This window comes from Spea bombifrons, chromosome 1 (genome assembly GCF_027358695.1).
Source record: "Spea bombifrons isolate aSpeBom1 chromosome 1, aSpeBom1.2.pri, whole genome shotgun sequence".
NCBI classification, from domain to species: domain Eukaryota; kingdom Metazoa; phylum Chordata; class Amphibia; order Anura; family Pelobatidae; genus Spea; species Spea bombifrons.
The window spans coordinates 98957622-98981847 of NC_071087.1; the positions used below are offsets into that span (position 1 = coordinate 98957622).

A 24226-nucleotide genomic window follows, 5' to 3' on the forward strand; every position below is an offset into this window, starting at 1 on the left:
AACAAAACAAATATAGAATGAGCATCTCATTCAATTAGCTTTTAACATGGAATTAACATAATGAAAATGTGGTCTTTTATTCCAGTATTCTTTGTTATTTAGCCATAGTGTGACAGATAATATCTACGAAAGGGGTGCATCATCTAAAAATGGTTTTCTTCAAAACACATAAGTCAAGCTGTGTAAATAAATAAATAAAGAGCTTTTTTGCATGTTATCTTCTAAAAAAAAAAATTAAATATTTTGGAGGATATGATGCCTGTTTTTTTTTTCTCCTCAATTCTAAGCATTGCAAACAGATGTTTGGGGAATGTTACATCATAAAACAGAAAAGTTAGTTTACTGTACAGAGAACAAAAGGTTTATTAGAAGGTGAATATTTAACAGCATGTTAACAGCAAATTCAAATGCCATGTATTCTGCTGTAAGACTGTATTACCTTTAGTGATGTGTCTGCTTTAACCCCTTGCTCGCCAGGTGTTCGGTAAACACATTGGTGTTTTATCATTGTATAAAGGATTTATTCCTTAAAATGAAATTATGTTTAAAAGCACACAAAAAAACTAATATTTATTTAAATAGGGAAAATGTTAATCTATATACTTACAGCTCTCCTGCTCTGGAATTTATTGAAGGGGCATCGAAAATCCCTCCTTTATGATTATTCACCAGACATGTACAAAACAAGCATACTGTTTGTATGAAGAATGGCCATTACATAAGTTATGGTGGGTAAAAGGTGATGGAAACCCTTCCACTTAAATTTAAGGGGTAGTAGAAGCATTATTAAACACTCACCCACAGACACCAGACAAGGCAGAAGGCTTGCTTTTCCCTCAGAAATCTCATGGTGCTTCCACAACCACAAGGGATTCTGGGTAGGCGCATGCAGATAAGGTTAACAATTACCACCTTTGCCTCTAAATCCACTTTATCCATGTAGGATAAACTGGATCTAGGGATCCATGTATAAAGTGGATATAGAGGCAAAGGTGATAATTGTTAACCTTATCTGCATGTGCCTACCCAGAATCCCTTGTAGTTGTGGCAGCACCATGAGATTTCTGAGGGAAAAACAAGCTGTTTAATAATACTTCTACTATGAAGAATGGTTAATATGACTTTAGTATTAGGTGCCAAGTCCTTTTTAATATATAAAGAAAGTATAAGGATTCTCGTGCACATATACTCAAAAGAATTGCATTGAGATGAGACAGTAGACTAACATAGTGAATGTTGATTCTTGATTTGAAAACAATACATAAGCAGTGGTCTGAGAATAATAAGCACATACAGATTAAGGCATACTAAGGGTATTCTGATTGCTTCAAAATATTTTAAAGTATGCCTTGTTTGTCTTTCACCCTCAGGCAGCCTTTTTTTAATGTATGCTGTAGTATGTCATCTTTCCATGAAAAGGAAGCAGTTATCATCAGGGATGGATTAAAAAAAGTGGACCAAAAGGGGCATTAGCTGTAGGTAGCAAGGGCCCTCACTTGCTGCTTACCGGCCACTTCATCATTTATATATTTGCCTGTCCTGAACATCCTGAACAGCAGGAACACAGCGTTTGTAAGGTGTATGGGGGTCCCTCTCCTGCAGCAACAATATTTGCAGAGACGCAAACATTTGATCAAAAAGTGAAATGGTTCTGCTGTTGGTCACATCTGAGAGTCTTCCCTTTTTTTTTAACGTCATAGTATCAGGATCACATAGCCAGTAGTGTGCAGCAACCAAAGTACACATACTTTGTGCACGTGGGAGCTTGGATTCATGTGCATTCAAGTCACTGTGTATGCATGTGTGGATGTATATTTCTGGAGATGTCTCTGTATGAAAGCATTTGCTTGTCTCTTAAGTAACTACATGTCTGCGTGTGTTCATTCATGTATAGCCATGAACATTTCAACTTTCACTATATGCATTATCAAGGACAATCCCCAGTTAATCCAGGGTTTTGGGGACCCCTGTTTCTTTAGTAAATTTAATTATTGTTATTATTAATTATTGTTGGGCAGTAATGTTTGAACTAAATCATGTGAGCTTCCGGTAAAGACATACACATTTTCATTCAGCCTGCAGTCCCTCACCTGAAACACGCAAAATTTAAAGTAACAGAAACATGCCGGTAGTGAATATGTGAACTGTTGTGTTATCATGTAAGGGCATAGAAACTCAGTTGTGTTAACGCTTAACTTGACTGACCACTTATATGTGAACTCTAAACACTGAATGGTGGACCTAGCCTCTAGCACATATAGAATCATGTAGCATATATAGAATCCAAAGGCTACACTTTAAGAAGCGGGTCTAGAAACCCTTATTCTATTACTTTTTTCTATCTCGGCAGTGTCATGCTAAAGACCAATGTATATCACAGTGACTATTTTATATACTTCACTAGTAATACTAGCGGACAGCTCTGCTCACTTTATGTTACATGAAATTTATGGTCAAAGACAGAAGCTTTCTTGGACACATTCCTATGAAGACACATTACAACTGTTAAGTGAACAGACAAGAAATTCTGGATTAAAGGCACGTTGCTCCCAAAAGGCTTTAAAATAAAAAAGCAGACAAGTTACACTTTAACATAGTCTGTGATTTTAGTTCGTTGCTATTTATTGTATTTGTGGAATCTCATATAAAAGGATTTTTCCTCAAAAGGAATAAGTATTAATTTACAAAACATGCAGGCAGAAAAAAAAAGTTTTAAAACCTGCTTACAGAGGAATCCATGTATTTAACTACATTAAATCCTAATACATTAAATATGTATATATTCTCTTGTCTACACTGTCCTCCCCATAGCAACTCTCCACTAATACCAATTGCCCATCACACCACTCTCCCCATAGCACCTCTATTTTGCAACCTCTCTGGTTGGCTAAAGGTGCCCCCTAATTAAGCTGATAGCCCCCCTGCATATTGTATCACAGACACTGCCTTGTCTACCCAGTACGGCAACAGTAGTTCTGGTAATCTCAAGTGGTTGGACACCATGACACGCTGTCCCGAGATTAAACACGTTAAACAAGAGAGAGAGCATGCTCACAAACATATACAATTTTGCAAATATACTAAAAAAAATGTTATGATAACACAGATAATACATATCATCGTATACTGTAAAAGGCAGCGCAGCAATCAAAAAGCACCTCTTTCTCCAGACATTCAATGGTTAAAGACTGTCATGCTACGTTAAACAGAAATGTCACAGACATTTCCCAGGAAATATGGCTGGGAGAGTCTATGATATAGCTGTCTTTGTTTCTAGTATTATATCTTCGCCATATAGTGGTTCAGATGCCTTCTTAACGAACAGCAATTCCTTTTCACTGTCTCTTGACGTGCAATTAATAAATATTCTCTTTACTAAACATGGTTCTTTATGCACATCTTCAATGCAAAAGAAGCAATTTATCATCAACAACACAAGGAAAGTGCTTATCCTGCATGCTTCTTGTTCTTATTTATTGCAAGCAGTCTCTGTAAGCACTGCTGCTACTCACGTCCCCCTTTGTTCATGTCAGACAGAAGTTGGCACAAGAGCCTTGCCTGAAAGCAGATTGGGGCAAAGTGTCTGAAAGCCCCTTAGTGAGCGGGCTGTGGTATCCACAGGCCTTTATTCTCTATTATTTCTACAGCTTCTGATTTAATCTTGTCATCTGATACCAAAAGAATCTTTACTTGAGTTTAGCGTGTAAAGTGGCATAACAAGAATGCGTTTTGAGAAACAAGAATGAGGAATGCCTTTTTGAGAATTTCATTGCTGGCAAATGAGGCTTAAAATTACATTGTGACTTGTTTCCCAGCCCTACGGTAGTAGAAGGGTTAAAAGCCAAGGTTAGGTCTGAATGTGAAAGCTTGAGCTCATGGAGTAATCTAAATGAATAATTTCCTACGTAGCCACCTACTAGGCCATCAGGACATTAGAGCCAACTAACTATGGAACAAAGATGATTAATATAACAGTTTCTGCAGCACTAACAATTTACACGGCGATTGAAACTGCCCATTAGAACTGGACAAACACCAGCCAATGATAAAGTCAAAGCGCCCTACTCCCAAGATTTTAAAATATTGATTATGGTTTCCAAGAGAAACATTAACAATAACAAATTTAAGAAACTGGTTGACTTTATCTTCTTGCTTTATCATATAGATTATTATGCGCAACAAGTTTAATGTCCGAAATGAAAAATGATTTATGTTATCTGTTAAACCAATAAATATGTAATTTTATCGGTCCATATATGTGTATTTTTAGAAAGTAGATTTTAAAAAGCTGTTAAGAAAGTTAAGATCAATGTGGATTTTTATTTAGTTGATTTTTATTTTCTTTAGGCTCCACCTTTCCCTTGTCAAGCTCCACTTCATCCCCTCTGTATATTAACCATGGATACTGGGTACTGACTTTTATATTTTGTGGCTCTGTGCACCATTTCAAATGTTTTATCTATTATTTAAAGAGATGATGATCTTTAATTAAAATAACAAAGAGTGTAAATTCAACCATTTTCACCAAGATCAGTCATCCGTGTTAACTATACGAGAAAGATCACAGGTGCTCAAATGGGTTGAATTAGCACGTGGTGATGTAAGCATGATGTGTGTAACAGCAACTGCTGTTAATGTACATTCACACATCATTTGCGCCATACATATAGTGCATTCTTTGTGCCCAAAAACCATAGCAGTGGCATCTTTGTGTCCAAACAGCTTAACAGTGCCATCTTTATGTCGAAACACTTTGTCTCTGATATATTTGTCCCAAACAGCTTAACAGTGCCATCTTTATGTCGAAACACTTTGTCTCTGATATATTTGTCCCAAACAGCTTAACGGTGCCATCTTTGTTTCCAAACAGCTTGTCTCTGATACACAGTCATGTGAAAAAGAAAGAATCAAGGTGTTGCAATGGCCCAGTCAAAGCCCAGACCTCAACCCAATTGAAATGCTGTGGCGGGACCTTGAGAGAGCTATGCATAAACAAATGCCCGCAAACCTCAATCAAACCGAAGAAACATTGTAAAGTCACACAGAAAATGATTACTTCAAGTTAAAGCCTCCTATAAATTCAGATATACGGGCTGGTGCATTAGAGTAGGTTTGGCTACAGTTCACTAAGAATGCAGCCCATGTTTAGCTCATTATATTTCAGCATCTAATACAGCAAGATACAGCACATCATCAAATACCCACTGCTTGATTGCTCTCACCAAATAGCATTTTGGGAGCGCACAAGCAGAAAATTTCTAGTACTTACGACAGCTGAATGGTTAATTATATGAATATCTAGAGTTAAGGTCACTATATGTTCAAGATTATAAGAAAAAACAGCTGCGCATAATAGAAATAAGTACAATGTAACCAAAAGGCTCCTATTAATTAAAGCAAATGGTACAGGAAATGCAGTTTCCTTATTGTTTGTTCTGCTTACATAAAAATGAGCTTAGCTGATTGGTTCCACAACATCGCTGTTTTCAGTGATCATCGGTAATTACAGTGATGTAACTAAAAGCAGTGATCTTCGGTAATTCACATAATGCAATTGAATAATGTTATAATCTATAGCAGGAACAGACATTTACATTTAGTTAAAGTCCAAACGTCTTTGGCAAGACGAATATGTTTGTTTATATACAACAGAAACAAGATAAAACAAATTATAATAAAAGTGGCAGATATAGCTTGACATATACAGTTTGGAAAATTGGTCGAAATCATGCTGGGGTTAGCAAGGTTCGATCTGTATTGACTTCAACATGAATTTAACTCTTCAGATAAACCTGGATGACAGGAGTAAATGGTAAATTCTTTAAGAAAGGAGTCCTTAAGTTAAAAGTCTTTAAGAAAGCCTATGGAGCGAAATGCGTCAGATCAAATGGGATTGAATTGAAGATAGCAATTTATATCAATTAGAAGGCATGATGTATTTTTATTAGTGACATGAGGCATTAATATTGTTATTAGTAATATTGCAGAAGGTCTTGATGGTACGGTATGTCTTTTTGCTGATGACACAAAGATTTGAAACAGGGTTAATGTTTCTGGAGAGATAAGCCGAAGGGCAAATGATTTAGGTAAATTGGAAAAATGGTCAGTGATACTGTCCTAACCTCAAGGAAAGGGATTTAGGGGTAATTATTTCTGAGGATTTAATGGTAGGCAGACAATGCAGTAGAGCAGCAGGTAATGCTAGCAGAATGCTTGGTTGTATAGGGAGAGGTATTAGCAGTAGAAAGAGGGAAGAGCTCATGCCGTTGTACAGATCACTGGTGAGACCTCACTTGGAGTATTGTGTACAGTACTGGAGACCATATCTCCAGAAGGATATAGATATGTTGGAGAAAGTGCAGAGAAGGGCTACTAAGCTGTTGTATTGCAGGATAAAACTTACAAGGAAAGGATAAAGGATCTTAACTTGTATAGCTTGGAAGAAAGATGTGAAAGGGGGATATAATAGATTAGAAACATTTAAATACGTAAAGCGAATCAACATGATAAAGGAAGAGAGTTTATGTAAAGGAAGAAAAACTACTACAAATATTACATTACTGAGAGGGTAGTGAATGCATGGAATAGTCTCCCAGCAGAAGTAGTAGCGGTTATTATTACGGTGAGGGAGTTTAAGCATGCTTTGGATAGGCATAAGGCTATACTAGATATAAGGAACGTATGGGCACTCGGCTATACTAGATATAAGGAACGTATGGGCACTCGGCAAATGAGTTACTTTTTGTATACCAAGAAAGAAGATCCATCCTTGCCTTATGGTGGTGTGTCGGCAGTATTGATGAGAAGTTACTGGTAATTGGGACAGAGACATTGGGACCAATGAAAGGAAGATAAGCATGTTTTGTTTTCTTTTTCCATAATTTAGTGTTGTTATCATTTTTGATGTTGTGTGTTAATATTCTGGGAATTAAATCTAACATATTTCTGCCACCAACACACAATCACACCAAACAAATGGACTGCTCACCCATATTACACTGCAATACAATAATAGAATATTATTTACAATAATACTTCCAGTGCAGAATTTCAAGGTGAAAACCAACATATTGGGTAATGACAGGTCCTCTAGCCATGGAAATATGAGATATTCTCATACATCTTTTTATGTTCTTTCACCTCTTAAATTCTTATTTACCCTGTACCTTTAGTGATAGTATTTATGAAAATATGCATTTGTTAATTTGTTTCTTATGTCATGATGTCAGAAAGACAGAGAACCACATAGCCCTTGCAATATGTGTATTTCACATACAATTGATGGTTCTATGACTGTGCACCAGAAGGTCATGCGATGAAGGATGTCTGTGCGCATTGCACAGATGTCCACCAACTGCCAGAGAGAAGGATCCAGGTCTCCTGCAGCGCTGCAGGGGATCCTCCTCTCTGGTAGCTGGTGAACCTTGCGCGATGCGCACAGACAACCTCCACTGCTGCTGGCCGGAAGTGGAGGGCAGTAGTGGAAATTTGTTGACAATCGATTTACAGCCCTAGCTGTATTAAAATATATTATCGATTGGTATTGGAACAGGTGGCAAGTAGAATTCTAGAGAAACATGGTCTGTTTATGATTTTATTTACCTTTGTATAATTTGTTTACATGATTTTGACGGATGATTGTGGTGATTGTGGTGAAACTACGATTGTAAAGATGTTTTCATCTTGGCATGGACTGCATCATTTATGACGCTGTAAACTATTGCTTGGACCAATACTTATGTTAAAATATTAAAATAATATTTAGGATTTTTCTTTGTTCTGAAGTCTTAGTTACAGTACATTGTAAAGAATCTCCCATTTCGGAATGAGTTGTTATTACTTTTTGTCTTTGACTGATCTGTGTAAGGTAATCTTATAGTTAATCTTTAACATGGTGATAGGAAGCTTTCATCCAAGTGTTTTATACTTACGGGAACAAGAGCAGGAGAGTGCAACCAAGTGGAAATGTTATGTTCCCACAGCAACAGAATTCTCCAAGACACAATTAGGCTCTAAACCATCTATAAGATAACAATAATGATACTCTCTATATATTTGTATAGAAAAATAACAAAAGCTAAAAAGTGTACTACTTGCATGTGTTTTTAGCACCAACACATTAATTAAACCTTTTTGACACAGGTGGCTCTAGAACAGTCAGTTACCAGCTTCTGCAGAGAAGAGCAAAAACAAGGCAAAGGATTCTACACTTTAATTTTAAGTAAGGTGTGCTGAATAGTTTTCTTAAAAGTCAACTACAAAGGTGTGCCACTTTTGGGGTTTGCACATTATATTATATTAGAGTGATGCTGAGTCCATTCTTGCTGGTAAATTGGCTTAAGGCTTAAGGCTTGTTGGACATTGCGAGAGTGAATGAGAAAGTAAGAGAGTTTGAGAGCGTATGAAAGAGTATAAGAGAGTGAATGAGGGTGAGTAACGATGAATTTTGTTTGCGAATAAAAAATCTTAGAATTTCGTCTGAACCCAATAGGGCAGAAAACAAAATTTTTTGTCTGAAAACCAATGGATCAAAACAAAGCAATAAATTTGTACGAAGTCTTTTTGGTCCTTTTGCATAAGTCCATTAACTCTCCTCACCTCCGCCATGCAGACAACTGAGACACTGAACATCCAGGGTAATCTCTTGGGCCACAAATCATTGGTCTTGAAATACTAGTCTGCTGGTACTCCCCACCTTACCTTGCACTGGTGATTACCATTGTCTACAGTAATTGAATTCTAAGCACAAAATACACTACACTTTGTTTTCTACATGTCCTATACAACCACCACACTACCTCTCACCCTTTCTCTGTGCCTTATGTTTGTCACCCCATTCCCTCAAGATTGTAAGCTTGCGGGCAGGGCTCTCTCCACCTAATGTATCGGTTTGTCTTAGTCTGTCAATTCTTGTCTTGTCATATCCCTTGAATATATGTATTGTATTAAGCGCTGGGTAAACTGTTGGCGCTATTTAAATAAAAGATAATAATAATAATAATAATGTTCTATAGAAATTACTTCAATTGAATTATTTGGAGTTCAGGTTAATTCCATCAGTTCGTAGATTCAATAATTTTTTTCATTCTCCACTCATTATGATTGGACCTTCACCTTAAATTTACTGTAATCGACAATGCTCATGGTGGCGAGCAAGTGGATTTGCATATAAAGGGTTATAGCATGCCTCCCAACTATTCCGACTGGAACAGTTCCAATTTTGTCAATCTATCCCACTGTCCCACCGAGCTCTACCTCTGTCCCACTTTTAGGGACACCGAAGAATGCATACTGCACATGCACAGAATTGTGCGCATTCCCAGTAGTGCTGCACGTTTGATTGACACTCTACTTCCCGAGCTCCACCCCTCCTGGGCAAAAGTGCTATGCAGATAAACGGTGTTCTTTGACACTGACCTCATATATGTTCTACATCTAATTCATGCATTATGAGAGTTTAAGCTTCCCCTTAATTGCACAAAAAAGTCTACAAGTGCAAGAAAACATGAAGTCTACAGTGCAAGAATTCCAGAATTTCCTTTCCTTTTTTTCATTTTCAGAATATTGTTACTATTCATTACTATTGTTAGTAACTCCCCAAATTCACATCCACACATTAGGATTAACTTTGTTATATTTACAAGAGCAAACATATAATTCCAAATATTTAATGTTTTATGTATTTCAGTTACCTGGAAACACTAACCAGCTTTATTGTATTTCCACTAAGACGTCAAGCAGTGAAAATAAAATCAGTGACATTAGATGGCTTAGAGTCAAACATATGTCATATAAAATAAAAATTGTGGTTTTCATCATTGGATTTGTAAGTATGAAAAAACAGATGAAATAGATCATTGGAGGAAAACTTTTGACAGTTGACATCTGTATTTCTTATGAATGGTGTGATAATTTCCTGAAATTACTGCTACATATCATAAATAATAACTGATAAAATTCACACGATACTGCACTAAATGAAGCTTTGAACTATTGAACCAATGGTAATACGTAAAAGCCTTACAGATGGTTTAAACATGACATAATAATAATAATCATAATAATAATAATAAGGTACAAATATTATAATATAAAGCTTATTCATTGTAAAGTGATACATGGATAGGAAACTAAACATAAAACCAAAGTGTATTCTGAATATCTGAACAGGCAAAGAAAAGGTGTCAATGGAATCTGCTTATTCTATTTCCATACTATTTTCACTTTTTTTATGTATTTTTATTTTATATTAATAATATGAAGAGCCACTCACACACAGGGCAGATAACAATAAGTGAATAGAGGTGCATCAGTAAATTCATTACAACTCAATGTGTCGTGCATAATAATTAATACCATACTCTGTGGACAAGCCTTCCCTATAAATTCAGTGTAAGTAAATTTCCAGGTGGGTAGGAAGACTCAAAGCTTACTATATGGATTATCATTTTAAAAAGTCACATTTTATTTTCCTACCAGTTAATGAGTAATACCATACTGGACGTACTGTACACTTGTACATGCGCTTCTCTACACGTTCTCCAAAGTTTTTAAAATGTGGGTAATGTGTCAGAAACAGTATGTGACACTTCCTCCATGATATAGATCTTGTCAACGTTGAACACCACTTCAGCTAGGTTTGGGAGTGAGCTGCTCTCCAGTGGTTAGCTACTACCTGCTTTGCTGCCAATAATATATAGCTTGACATTTTAATTACCTAGAGTTTGCTTTGTCTAGAAAAATATGGAGCAGAGCCAAATTAGTCCTTACTTTTTAGCAACTACTAGGACAAAAGCATGAGTTCTATAGCTTGTTTGATGGATACCTTCAGTGCTATATAACTTTTGACTTGTTTGTTGTGCAGCTCTATAGCGCTTACTGGTCACAGGTGTGATACTGGAGTACTTATAGGCATGATTGGAGGGGTATTGTCAAAGGTATGATACGCCAATTCCATTATAGCTTTCTTACTATTTTATCCAAACTTTTGGACTGTGTGAAAACACTGTATACAGGCACTCCACCTGCAGTCTGAGACGAGAATAGCAGCTTCCTTCATGTACCATCTCATCCGCAGTCCAAAAGTGTCAAACAATGTCTAATACGTAGATCACATCAATGGGGTGGGGAAAGTAATTTGGTACCTTCAGTAGAGCCCACCGGTAAATTAATTCTCCTCTCTATCATTTTTTTGTACATGATACAGGGAACAACATCATTTTAGGGCACCAAGGTGATATGTAACATTTTTGCATTTATTACGGATACAATTATAATATCCTCTATGGTTGTATTTAAAAAGCAGCATAATTGTAAATGTCATGTTTATTGTGTCGTGGACTTTTGCGTACAGCACTAGCAAGATAGTCTTAAACACTGCAAATCTCAGAACAAATATTTGAGTAGAGTATCTTCTAAAAAGATATTTTTTTTCTCCATGAAATTTATAGTGATTCCACCAGCAGCCCAGAAAAATATCAATAAATCTCTTGCTAGCCGTGTTATTTGTCTTTAAATTAAAAAAAACCACAAGATTTGTTGGCTTATAACCTCATCAGGAAACACATCAGGTACAGCTTGCAGCCAATCATACGTACAGGTATGTTAGTGGAGTTTATTGACTTCAATAGGAACCCTACGGTGCATCTGCAGGAAGTGTACTTAAGTGTGCTTCCTGCTTTCAATTGAGGCAGTCAGGGATGGATAAATATGAGACAAAATGAGTCATTTTCTGGCTAATAAAGAATCCCTGTACTGGTTTGTATATCCATTCAATTGTTATTATTCCTAGTAAGAATTGAACCTCAGAGCCTCTGGTTGTAATGCCAGAGCACCGCTGTCTCACCACGAGGGACTTGTGCATAGTTGTCAGATCGATAGGCTTCCTGCTGTACAGCGAGAGACCTCATACCTGTGGTAGCAGCTCCAGCTGCTCCTTCTTTTAGGCCTTTAAATAACAGCACACACCGACACCCTTTGCCCTTGCATGGGCCTGTCAGTGCATTGTTGTTGAGTTATTGCCTGTTGTGACCTTGCTTGTTTTCTTCAGCTACTGATTACTGGCTTCCTGACCCTGGCATTCGATTATCTGATTTCTGGCATGCTGACCCTGGCTTTGGCATTTGATTGTCTGATTTCTGGCAGGGTGACCTTGGCTTTGGCATTCGATAACTCGATTTCTCATACCCTGACTTTTTGGCTTCTTCGAAAATCCTACCATTATCCAACTTTCGTTTTTTGGTGGATCGTCAGTAAATTCCATGACTGTCAAACTCAAGTGCTTAACCAAGTGCGTGGACTGGTTGGAGGGTGGTTTTAAGAGTGTCTCTATGTTTTGTTATATCTTTATATTGATCTTTGCTCAAGGGTTCTGCCAAGGGTAACACCAATATGCATTTTACATGAGTTTGTAGGAATGTTCTTTTAGCTTCCCCAGTGCTAGACGATACCACATTACTCAATATGTTCTGAAATCCCTCATTCTGGCCAAGATATGCATCTTCAAATTAACACTTTTCACCTTCTTGTAAATGCATAGATGGCATTGCCCACTTTGTGTGAACCTCCCCCACAGCTGCTTGATACTGTGCGTGCACACCATACTCGGTCTCAGTCAGTATATCTATCTATCTATCTATCTATCTATCTATCTATCTATATTTATATATATATATATATATATATATATAAAAATATATATGAGAGTAGACGTTTTGGCCGTATTCGTCCAGTGGTCTCAATATCAAATAACAGATGGGATAAGTATCTTCTAATAATACCTTTTTTATTGGACTAACAGAATTTTGGAATGACAAGCTTTCGGGAGCTCTTCTCCCTTTCTCAAGTCTAAAACATTTCTACTTATTCCATCTGTTATATATATATATATCTATCTATCTATCTATCTATCTATCTATCTATCTATCTATATATGTATCACAAGATCCCTAAGACACCTTGGGCAAGGTTACACCAGATTGACAACTGTTTTCTTTGACAGACAAGTTGGCAAGTTTAAATCTACCAGTGTCCTTCCTGCATCCCAGTTAAACGGTACACCAGACTCCGCAGCATGCATCAGCCCTTCGAGCAGAGGGCATCATCAGTGAATAACGCGGAGACCCTTGTGTGCACATAACTATAGGTGTATTCACTAACCCGGGAGTCTGCAATACATTTCCTTTTAACTCCTTGACATAACTATGCATAATGCAGTGTCAATCCCTTAAAGCAGTGACAAATCACTGTGCCTGGTTCTTATAAGACGAAGAAGAAGTAATAGTATATAATAGAAATGCTCAAATCTGGAAACAGCCTTAAACTTCCAAGCTGAATACACACTAAACAACAGATCACAAATGGATGCTGTTTGTTTGCAAATGTATCCACAGAGGGGGCTCCTGGGGGCCCTTCTGCTTTTCCTTCTATGTAACTCATTTAAAATGAGCTTATAATAATAAACAAGGTAAAATCAAGTTTTGTGATATTGTTCTCATTTTATATTCCGTGTAAGATTAGCTACGTGTTTTAGTTTATTTTTTTTCTTTAAATTCATGTTTTTTCCCTTTAGTTTCTAAAGGTTTTGATGGTTTTGAATTACTTAAAGGGGCGGTTGACAAGTAGTTTTAGTCTCAGAAACTAAGCTGGCTCACTGTACATCCCCGAGCAGCTATATCACCTGTGCACAAATATTTATTTCTAAAAAAAAGATATGACTGTTCCACTATAGTTCAGTTCAAATGAAATATACAGTACATTAGCAAATGAATTCATAATTTCACACTGACAATTTTTTTTTTAGATATATATTGTAAGTTTCCAAGCATGACCATTTTTACCTAATATATTGGTTCTTCTTAGCCAGTCAAGTCTAGTTGTCATTCCCTTTGAATATATGTATTGTAAGAAGCGTTGTGTAAATGAATATAAATCAACGATAATAATACTATACAATAAATAAAATATAATAAATATCCGACCACTTACATAAATACTATAATTTATCCTAATTAACCTGAAGTATTTTGGAACAACTGTGACAACTTCCCATTTAAAAACATGCAAAAGGTGCCGAATTTCCAGCCAGTTCCTTTTTTCGCCTCTCTGTTCCAGTATTGTGCCCTCCAATTTGCCCGATACTCAAACTTATCATCTATAAAGAGTTAATATTTCTTGTGTCTAACAAAAGAAGACCATGTTTTTTTTGTTAGGTCAGCCAGGTGGTGTTATCTGCCATCTTCATATTACAAAGGTACCAACAGTGGGCACCAAGTGGCATACTGAGATGTGCCTGCCCAGGGGCAAGGTGTCCCTGGATTATTATTTTTTTTTATCTAAAAAGGTCAACTCCAGCACACAGGGGGTTAACACACATTAGTCTTATTTTGTGATTTGATCAACAAGCTGAATGTACAGAGTGTATCACTGAATCACCGAACACTATGGATCGATAAGTGCAGCGGACAGGTCTTGGTAATGAAATGATCAGGCAGTGTCCCTGTCACTGAGTGTGTGACCTGTGCCGCTGGGTAGTTTCGCTGCCCCCCCCTTCCCCCTGATAGGGGTAGGCTGCCCTGCTTAGAGGACCTGAGGCTCACCTCCCTCCGCCCCTCTGCTCTGCGCTGCACAGCCAGGGAGCTGTGCTGTTCTGTCCCTAATCGCATAGCGTTCACTGCACCGGGCACAGCGCAGAGCTCAGAGCAGGCTGTGTAGGAGGCTGTGCGGCTCATGTCCTTAGCCTGGCCAGCTGAGCCCCCCCTTAGTGTGACCATGCTGCATGCAGCTCAGATCCCCCCAGCACGTCAATGGACAGGCTGAGAAGGGCACCGGGGGGCTTCCTGGGGCTCCTGATGAACTGGCACATACCGGCTGCCACCGATCTTCTACCTTGTCTGGGGACCGGAGGGGAGTGACACGTGCGGGCACAGGGGCACACAAGGGCTCTTTATTCACTTTCTGTGCTGTTACGTCTTGGGGAGGGCTGGGGAGAATTTTGGAAGTGGGCAAAAGAAAGGCAGAGCCAACAGGCGAGTACCATCTCTGTGGATTGGAAGATGCACTTTGGAATATAGGATACAAATCGTTACCTGGTAAGTGCTTCTATGGCATCAATATATAACCATATATACATATAACTATATATAACTATATATATATATATATATAACTATATATATATATATATATATATGTATATATATATATATATATATATATATATTAGCCACATTCCTATTCCCTGTTAATTAATTACCTAATATTTAACCAACTCAGTGCCAGAGCTGCAGTCCCAGAATCATGTCAGGGTCCCTTAAAGTCACCGAATTTTGATTGAGAGATCTAGACCTCATCTACATCGTGACTTTCCTCCAAGGCTCCTTACGAATTAAAAACATTCTTGTCTTTAAACACCTAAACCCGGGATATGCATCTGCTGCCACTCCAGCAAGTCCTGTCATACTCATAAATACAATTGGCCTGATCTTGCGGGACTTACTGTCCTCTAAAGGACACTTTCCATGGGTTTGAGATACTGAGATTATCCTTGCAATGTGTCATTTAATTGCACATGTCACTTTATTGTACATCAAAGAAATATGACATCATATTCTGATGAAGACAAGGTCTGGATTTCAACTGAAATGCTATTTTCTTTTTTTTATTCTTTTCATGTCCCATGATACAAAAGACCACTTTTCCAATTAGTATGTAAGAGAATAATAGATATGGTGAGTCCTGAGTACATCTGCAATACTAACTGGACTGAAACCACCTGAAACCATCAACTTCACATTTGAATTATATTTATAGCCATTATTATTATTTATTGATTTCTATGGCATACAGCAATGTACTTAAATATTGTACCCACAACAACCAAGTTATTACCTGACCTCAGTAATAATCTTATCTGGTAGTCTTGATAACTATATATATATATATATATATATATATATATATATATCGCCATAAATACTCAAAGTATTGGTTTGTCTTAGTAGGTCAATTCAGTTCTACAATGTGATAGTGGTGGCACTATATAAAACATTAACTAATAATAATAAAAATAATTATAATAGTGTTAGAACTGGTGGCACTATATAAAACAATAAATAATAATCATAATAATAAAAATAACTATAATATTGTAAGAAGTGCTGGGTAAATTGTTGGCACTATATAAATAAAATACATTATTTATCTATTAATCTATCTGTCTATCTATACAATATGCAAATGATGTATCAAACACTGATAAGATATGATCTGCCAGGCTAATCTTGAGCAGAGTTTATTTGTATACCAGATTTGAGAAATGTATTTTTGTCGTCAAGCCATGAAAACTTTACCAAGTTGTTATTGGTGCCAGATGGCTAGATTTAGGAGACTTTGTGCTGTACTTGTTCAGCAGTCCCAGAAATTACATGGACTTTTTGAACCGATTCCAGCGTGGTTTGGAAAGCATGAATCCGCACTCTCAGAGGGATCGCAGGCAAAAGTAATTGTGGTCAGTTTATGTCTCAGTTACTCACTTAACTGACAGTCTCCGATGAGTTGGAGAAATAACTATATTACTGTGTGGACACTTAGTACTTGTGTTTCACTTTATTATTTATTTTGTGCGATTTGTCATGTCAGTGATGGAACTGATATTGTAAAATGATGTTGAAGGTTTCTCAGATCTTTTCTTTTTTCTTTGACATATTTAGGCAAGCAAGATAAGTTTTTTTCCCTAAATAAGCATTTCTTAGTTATTTGCTGCCACGTAGAGTGGGTTGGGTAAAAAAAAGTTACTCTAAGGGTAGAAGAGCAATGGGGGCATTTTCTACCTGATGCTGAAGTTTATATTAAATTGGAATGTACTATTTCAGGGGTTCCACAACAATTTTTTTCACAAGTAAGGTAGATATGTTACAATCCCGAGAGCCACTAATGGGTCTATCCCGTGACTTTATTGCATTAAAAGCAGTGTCATACAGAGATAATTGATCCATACATCTAGCTTCAGCCAATCTAGGTCTGTTGTTAGTTACAGCTTCACTGTTTCAAATCGGGGTTCTATTGCAGGTCATATTTTTAATTGCCTAAAATATATTTGACAATTCAAATGATTTCTGGCTGTTATAGAAACAGAATTTAATGGCATATAAGAACCATTCACCGCTTCTAGTCTGCTAGTGTTTCCTGATGTAAGGACTTAAACATTAATTAGTCCTTGCTCTTGTCTTAGATTCAAAATAGTCATATGCCTATCCATGTTTAAATCCCCTTACTGTGTTAGCTTCTACTGCTTCTGCTGGGAGACAGTTCCACTTATCTACCACCCTCACAGTAAAGTAACTCTTTCTTGCATTACATCTTAACCGCCGACCCTCTGGTTTTAGACTAGCATTGTCTCCTAATCTTCCCTTTTGCTAGTTTACAATAAGTGAATGTTTGCTATGGAGACTTCAACTTACACTTTTCATTTACTGTAATAATTACTTTAGACATATACAAACATTGTATATTGCTAGAGGAAAACAAAAGCGGTGAGAATGTTTACAATAAGTCAAAGGAATCTCAGAATCATACGTTATATTTAAAGTTTTTCCAAACCTTGTACAAATGGACTGTTTGTTAGAAGATAGAACTAGATGCACAAAAACAAACATACATTTTTTACAGTCGCGCTAAAACAAGCCTCCATTTAAATGATTTTATTATTTTTAAACACATGAATTTTTTTGGGGCAAAAAAATGGTAAATCTAGCTTCCACGGAGAAGTCAGTTATGCTCAAAAAATATATATTTTTTCTTTTCCAAATCTGTTCAGACTTAGCCGGAATATTTTCTTTAATTAATAATAGAGAAGATTAATGTGGAGGGAGGAAGTGCTAATAAAGACTTTTGTGTTCGAAACACGACACTCTACGTTACGGGAGACATTACACGTATGGCTTTGGCCGTTAATAGGCAGAAGTTTTGTATTTGGGCTTTTAAGACAGTCGTAGTTAATAATAATGCCAAAAATCGTTGACAACAGTCATTAGGCAACATGGCCTGAGTGTAAGCCATAAGTCAAGTTTAGAATAGCAATTGTAAGGTGACCTGACCTCCTCTTTAATCCTTTAAGGGTTGGTGTGCTGCACGCTGCTTTAGACACATGAAAGGGCACACGCAAGACCTTTACTGCTTTAAAGTATAGACCGGTCACCTTACTAAACGCTAAGCAATAATTTACCAATTCTGCATACCATTAAGCCGCACTCACTCTTACGTGAATAAATGTTTTTAGAAGACTGTGTGACATTTCAAACCATTTACCTACGGCAGGACAAAATATTCACTGTGTACATGTTTAAATGCTAGCTGTGTAAGTTTGTAGCACCAGAAAAAGGGGCAAATTCAAATAATAACAAATAGTGTCAACAGAAGCATATTAAAGTATCTGAAAAGAAATATTTTGCAAAGGTTGCCCTTTGGCTTTCTGATCTGGGTGGTCATAGGGTAATATTTGTGTATGTTAAGTGATTTGTGGGAGGAAAAGTAAATCAAATCACTTGGATTCTGTGGAATCCCTTGACAAACAAAGCTGTCACTCAACGATTTGGATCATGAAACCATTGCCTATAATGTGGCTTGACAAGAAGAAATGGTGACTGACAGAGCGGCAGGAATAGTTCTGTAGTAGTTGAGGTCTGTCCTGTTCATGAAGAATGCCTTACCTCTCCAAAAGAACGCCGTTGATTTTGTGGACAGCCAATCATTTTAGAGATAAGCGCACTAGTCCTATTATTTGCATAAAGGGATGTATTTTTGTCGATCACCCTAAACCTCACCCTAGACCCACATATTGTAGTATGTAATGCGAAGTGATTGAAAACCTGACACTGGAGAAGACCAATGTTGCTTGGCTAAAATTATTACAAACCCACAATCCTACATAGAAATGCATATTTATGTGTAATAGAGACCGTAAGCGAGAAATACGCATTTTTTGCTCCATCGTTATATTTTATTACATTATACATTATTGGTGCTGGGGGTATTTATGTTGACATTGCTCACCCTTCCAGCCCTGGAACAGTTAATGCTTACTGGTGCAAATGACGTGTTCTTTAGCCTAAAGCACGTTGGGTTCAGCACAAACGAGCAACTGAAGTAATGTTTGCATGGTGTACAATAGCTTTTTAAACCTCAGTGAATCCAAAAAATGGCACTTTGGGAACACTAACCACTAATCTTTCGCTTTTGTCTCACACTGACATGTAAATGGGTAAACTAAACACTGATCAGTGCTGAAGTCATCCATAGGTTATTATTTTTAATGCCATATCATCAGAATTTAAAAAAAGGTAATGAATATGGTAGAGAATGCCAATCATTGGCACCATTGTACATAATCAGATTAAACAAATATTTCCTAATGCGTTCTGGCTTTTGTATTGACACTTGGCAGTCACGTTTCCATTTGTTTGATAAATTAACATCAAACACTGTTAAACTGTCCCTTCACACAATTGCACAAATCTCTGATAGCTTTTTGTGTATATAACATTTGTATGACCTGGCTCTTTTTTTTTTTTTAGGATTATCTATAATATTACTTAAATAGTCAAGACATTATTGGTTCTGAGGCAGTACCCTTGTCATGGTTTTAAGTTATCATGTCTTGACAATTTCCTAATCACATTAGGTGTGCCAAAAACATACCTAACAGTACTTTTAGCTTCATTCCCACTGGGCAGCTCGGTCCCGGCATGCATCTTGTAATAGCTCAAACCAAAGGTGTAATTTATCGCACGAATGAAGGCGTAATGCTTACCTAATGTCGTTAAATGATATTATGAAAAATAATCCCTTCTAGATTGTAAGGTCGTTTGAGCAGGGCCCTCCTCACCTGTTGTTTCTGTAAGTCATATTGTTATGCTACATACTACATGTATATATATATATGTAGAATATCAGAATCCACCGGTGGACCTATAAAAACGAAATAAAGTTGCCTGTCAAGATGGACGTATATGTTTAGCAGAATTTGGCAGACAGCATTGGTGCTGAACTAAGTAAAATTCCACAGACGAATTAGTTCCTTGATTAGATAAGTTCCTTGTGGCATCAATGGCTTATTTCTAAACATATTTCGCTGATGAATATAACGTAGCACTTTGATATGTTTTTTACATTGTACTTTTTTCTGTCTATCTTTCTAGCTAGTTTCTATGTAGCTCATTTCAAGCTAGTTTATTAATCGGTGATATTCCTCCCTATCTGTGAAGTGATGCACAAGGTAAATAAAAGTAATTATATCCCAAATGGCAGCCCCTTTTTGTTTTGTGAATATTGGTTTTATAATATTCTAGGTTAAACTATATTTATGAGAAATAAAATACAAGATGGCATCCTTTATCACTAGTTTCTCTCAATTATCCTCCTTATGGGTTTTCCCTGGAAATATAATTCATTAATTGTTTTGTCCTGGGGACAAGGTTTTGATATTAGACAGCACCCTTATATGTTTGGGATGTAGAGTAGAGCCTAGAAAACTAATAATGTATGTGCTCATCACTCTTATAACTTCTAAGGCTGCTGGATCGTTTAGCAGTGGATTTCCCTAACATCCACGTATCAATGATTTTAATCTAATGCATGATTTCTGAGGTTTCTTAAGTAAATTGAGCTATATTTGAAAATGTAAATATACGATTTATTATTATTATTATTATTATTATTATTATTATTATTATTATGTTTTGTTCGTATAGGTCCAAAATAAATGTGCCCTGTCTTGTATATATGAACAGCTTTATGTTTTTTCCTTTCATCTGCAGTGTTACAATTAGTACGATATAATGTATGTTGAATGCAGTTTATAGCTTCCATAAAAAGAGAAGATACCACAAATAGCCTGTTACATCTGTATTATTATATAGCAATAACACAAGTGGAAACTAATAAATGTTCTGTCTGAAGTTGACTATAGCTTTTTGAATGTAGAGTTGAAATTATAGATAGACAATAATGAGTGACGTCTTGGCTGCAGCTCCTTTATGAGCAAAATATATCATCAGCATCCAACATGCTTTACCTTCTAGCTCTGATTGCCTATTACTTGTCTTTTCTTTCTCTTCATAGTTTGTGTATGGAGGGATAGACACAAGTTAGCAAATCATTCTATTCAAAGACAAAATCAAACATTCATCTGTTAAGGTACTCTTCCCCAGTGGTACATATAGTGTTGATTATTTGAAGTTCCATAGATTGAGCAATAACCATAAAATCATATACAGACAGACAGACACACTTAATTTCACTCATGTGAAAGTGACAGCATATGTAAGCACTGAATATATATATGTGTTGCTTGTATAGTGCGTTTCCAGTGTGTAAAATGGCAATCATGTGGAAAGCAGCCTCAGGGCACGTGCAGAGCTGACGTTTGGATGATATTCTATTACATGTCAAAACCTTTATCACTCATTTTAGTTACCAAATCTCGTATTAAATTGTATGGGGGGAGTATAAGGATAACATCAGTGATATATATCTCACAACTAATGTAACACAGTCTTAAGATCTACACTGGTGATTATAAAATGACATAAGCATCATATGTATTATGTGTATTATGATGTGTTATAGTTTTTTTCCTATTTCTTATCTAATGCTTGGCCATTTAAAAATGTAATATTCCCTATGTCTGTGTGCAACATTAAAAATATCCTCTAATAATTACTAAAATTAATGCAAAGTATTAAATTTTTTATCTACAAAAATAATTACACTTATATTTTGAGGGTAAAAAGAAACAACACACTTACAGACGCCAATAAAGACATGTAGACACAAAGACACAGCGTATGTCATTTTTGATCCGTTACCCATAAACGCACTTGCCTATGAAAAAGATCAAAACTGAGACCAAAAAGCGGAGCCCTTTGCACTTCCAGCCTATGTTGTTGGCATTTTGGTCGGAGGGCATAATTGTTTAGGTTTTTACATGTGGATCGAAATTTGAGAGATAAACCTGTAGTAATTGAAGGATGCTACACCGTAACACATGAGACCCCCATGTTCCTTTGATTGATGATTAAGGAACAGTCATAGGCAGCATCTTGTTGCCTTGTAGATGGGTGTTTGGAGAGATGTAATTAGCTTCGATGACTTCATTCTTCACAGCTTAGGTCAAGCTGCAAGAATTTTTACTCTAACATCGAACACAGGCTCAGTTTACTTATTCAGTTCAGTGACTAATGCAGTTATGGAAGGATATCACAACGATAAGCAGGATCATATATCACTTTTTCCAAAATCCTATATTTCACAGGTCTGTATACCAAATAAACATATGTAATGGCATTTACAGTTTAAAAGAAACAATATATTGGTAGACCATGGGAGAAAGGTATCTCGCCCAATCATCTTCAGGGTCTGAATGATTCTTCCTCCCGATCATATTGTCTCTGATCTGTTATTTAGTTGCTGATTGTCTCAGGAAAACTTTGCAAGAATGGGAGCGAGGAGAAGGGAGTGAACTTTAAGACAGGACATTCATTAGAAAGCTACTGTAGTTGTGCCACATTCAGACACAGGTTTCAGAACCCCATAATAGATGCAGTCATTGAAAAAAAAAGGAGCACAAGCTCCATAGTTTAAGCGATGCCTGTCCCCCCCCTCAGACTAAGTACATCCTGATCATTGAGCGTCGAGCTCTGATTTGTATAGGTTTATTGCTGAAACCCAAAGAAATAAGAAAGTAGACTGTTTTCCCAAACATGCAGCATACCACAAATACCAGCTGCCTTTATTTTTAACGGGCATCTTTAACTGTTTATTTTTCCTTGTGTAGTTCTGTAATTTCTGTAAACAGATTCTGCTCATGTCAAAACACTCAAAACATAAACACTTTTTTTCTACAAATACTTAGCCTGTTATTTTTTTTGTTATAACGATAAACAAAAACAAAACATGACTTTGGCAGACAAAAATACAATTATACTGTTTCCGTTTGCAAGCGTTTTATTAATCATTGTGACTCCTCTTGGTTCTGCAATGCTAATTAATGCATACGTACAGACTAGGCCTAGGGTAGCAGGTCCAGGGGACCCAAATCTCACCTGATGCATAAAAGGTAACCAGTTACCCTAATGGGCTATCTGACTTTACTGTAGCACCCTGGTTTAAAGGGAGATCATCAAAATGAGTACGCCACTGCATATGCATGCTGCAAACAACACCTATAACGTTTTGCTTTACGCAGGCCAGATGTGATGAATGTTTTTGACTCTAGTGCAAAGTGAAATGCTCAGTTGGACCATTCTGTTGGTTGCTATGGTGATAAAATCACGTTCAAAATATTGCAAATAGCCCAAATAGAGTCAAATAAAATGAGTGAAATCAGTTGGGGCAATCAGAAATATAGTTAAAAGAATCTGGGGCAACATGGACTAAGTTGGGATATTTATTTACTGTTTCCTCAACTTTAGTCTATGTGTAATTTCTTGTGGGTAATTTTGCTTCATATTATTACATGGCTTCTATTTTTTAGCCCCAGTACCACTGCTGTGACATTTTTCATAATCAATACTAAAATCGTCAGTTGGTTTTCTTCAGGTATAGTCTGAAGAACATAATGTGGATATTGTGTAACATACATCGCCTACATTCCTACATTCATGACACCCAACACTGGAAAAAGATTTAAAAACCGCTTCTTAGATATGTCCAGAATGAATACCTTCTTATTTGTTTTCCCGTCAGATATTAGTATTGCATTACGTTAAATAATCACTTCTTAAAATCACCACTGTGGCGTTTACTTTCATAGAGACAAAGGCTACGTCACACGATAAGCTTTTTTTTCCAGAGAAGGGATAATGTAGCCTGACATTGTTTTGTATTGGGAAGAGTCAAGAAGTCAAATGCTGTATTGTTTTGTTTTTTTTTTTAATAACGTTTAATGGTTGTTTTGGCCAAAACTGTCTATACGTGTAAATAGTAAAAAAAAATGTTATGACATTTTTGGGATATATATAAACCTACTGCAAAAACAAAAGTTCATCATGAGGAGCCAAAAAGGGCAGATTGAGAGGCTTGCTGCTAAATATGTTCTAAACGCTAGAGAATATCCTGGAAATGTGTCAGTGTCTTTCACGGCGTAACATCTTTAAGAGACGAGTATACTTTGGTTTGACTTTATAGTAATAATAGAAACCCTAATGCTGGATTGAACACTGGAAGAGAT

At 36.6% G+C, this 24226-nt stretch overlaps 1 protein-coding gene across 1 annotated transcript in view; it reads left to right on the forward strand.

Moving 5' to 3' along the window:
* Positions 1-14819: 14819 nt before the first annotated feature.
* Positions 14820-24226, forward strand: part of GLIS3 (GLIS family zinc finger 3) — a 134625-nt gene continuing 125218 nt past the window's right edge. The window contains exon 1 of the mRNA XM_053466174.1: positions 14820-15089. The gene's annotated coding sequence lies outside the window, so the exon portion shown is untranslated. The remainder of the gene's footprint in view (positions 15090-24226) is intronic.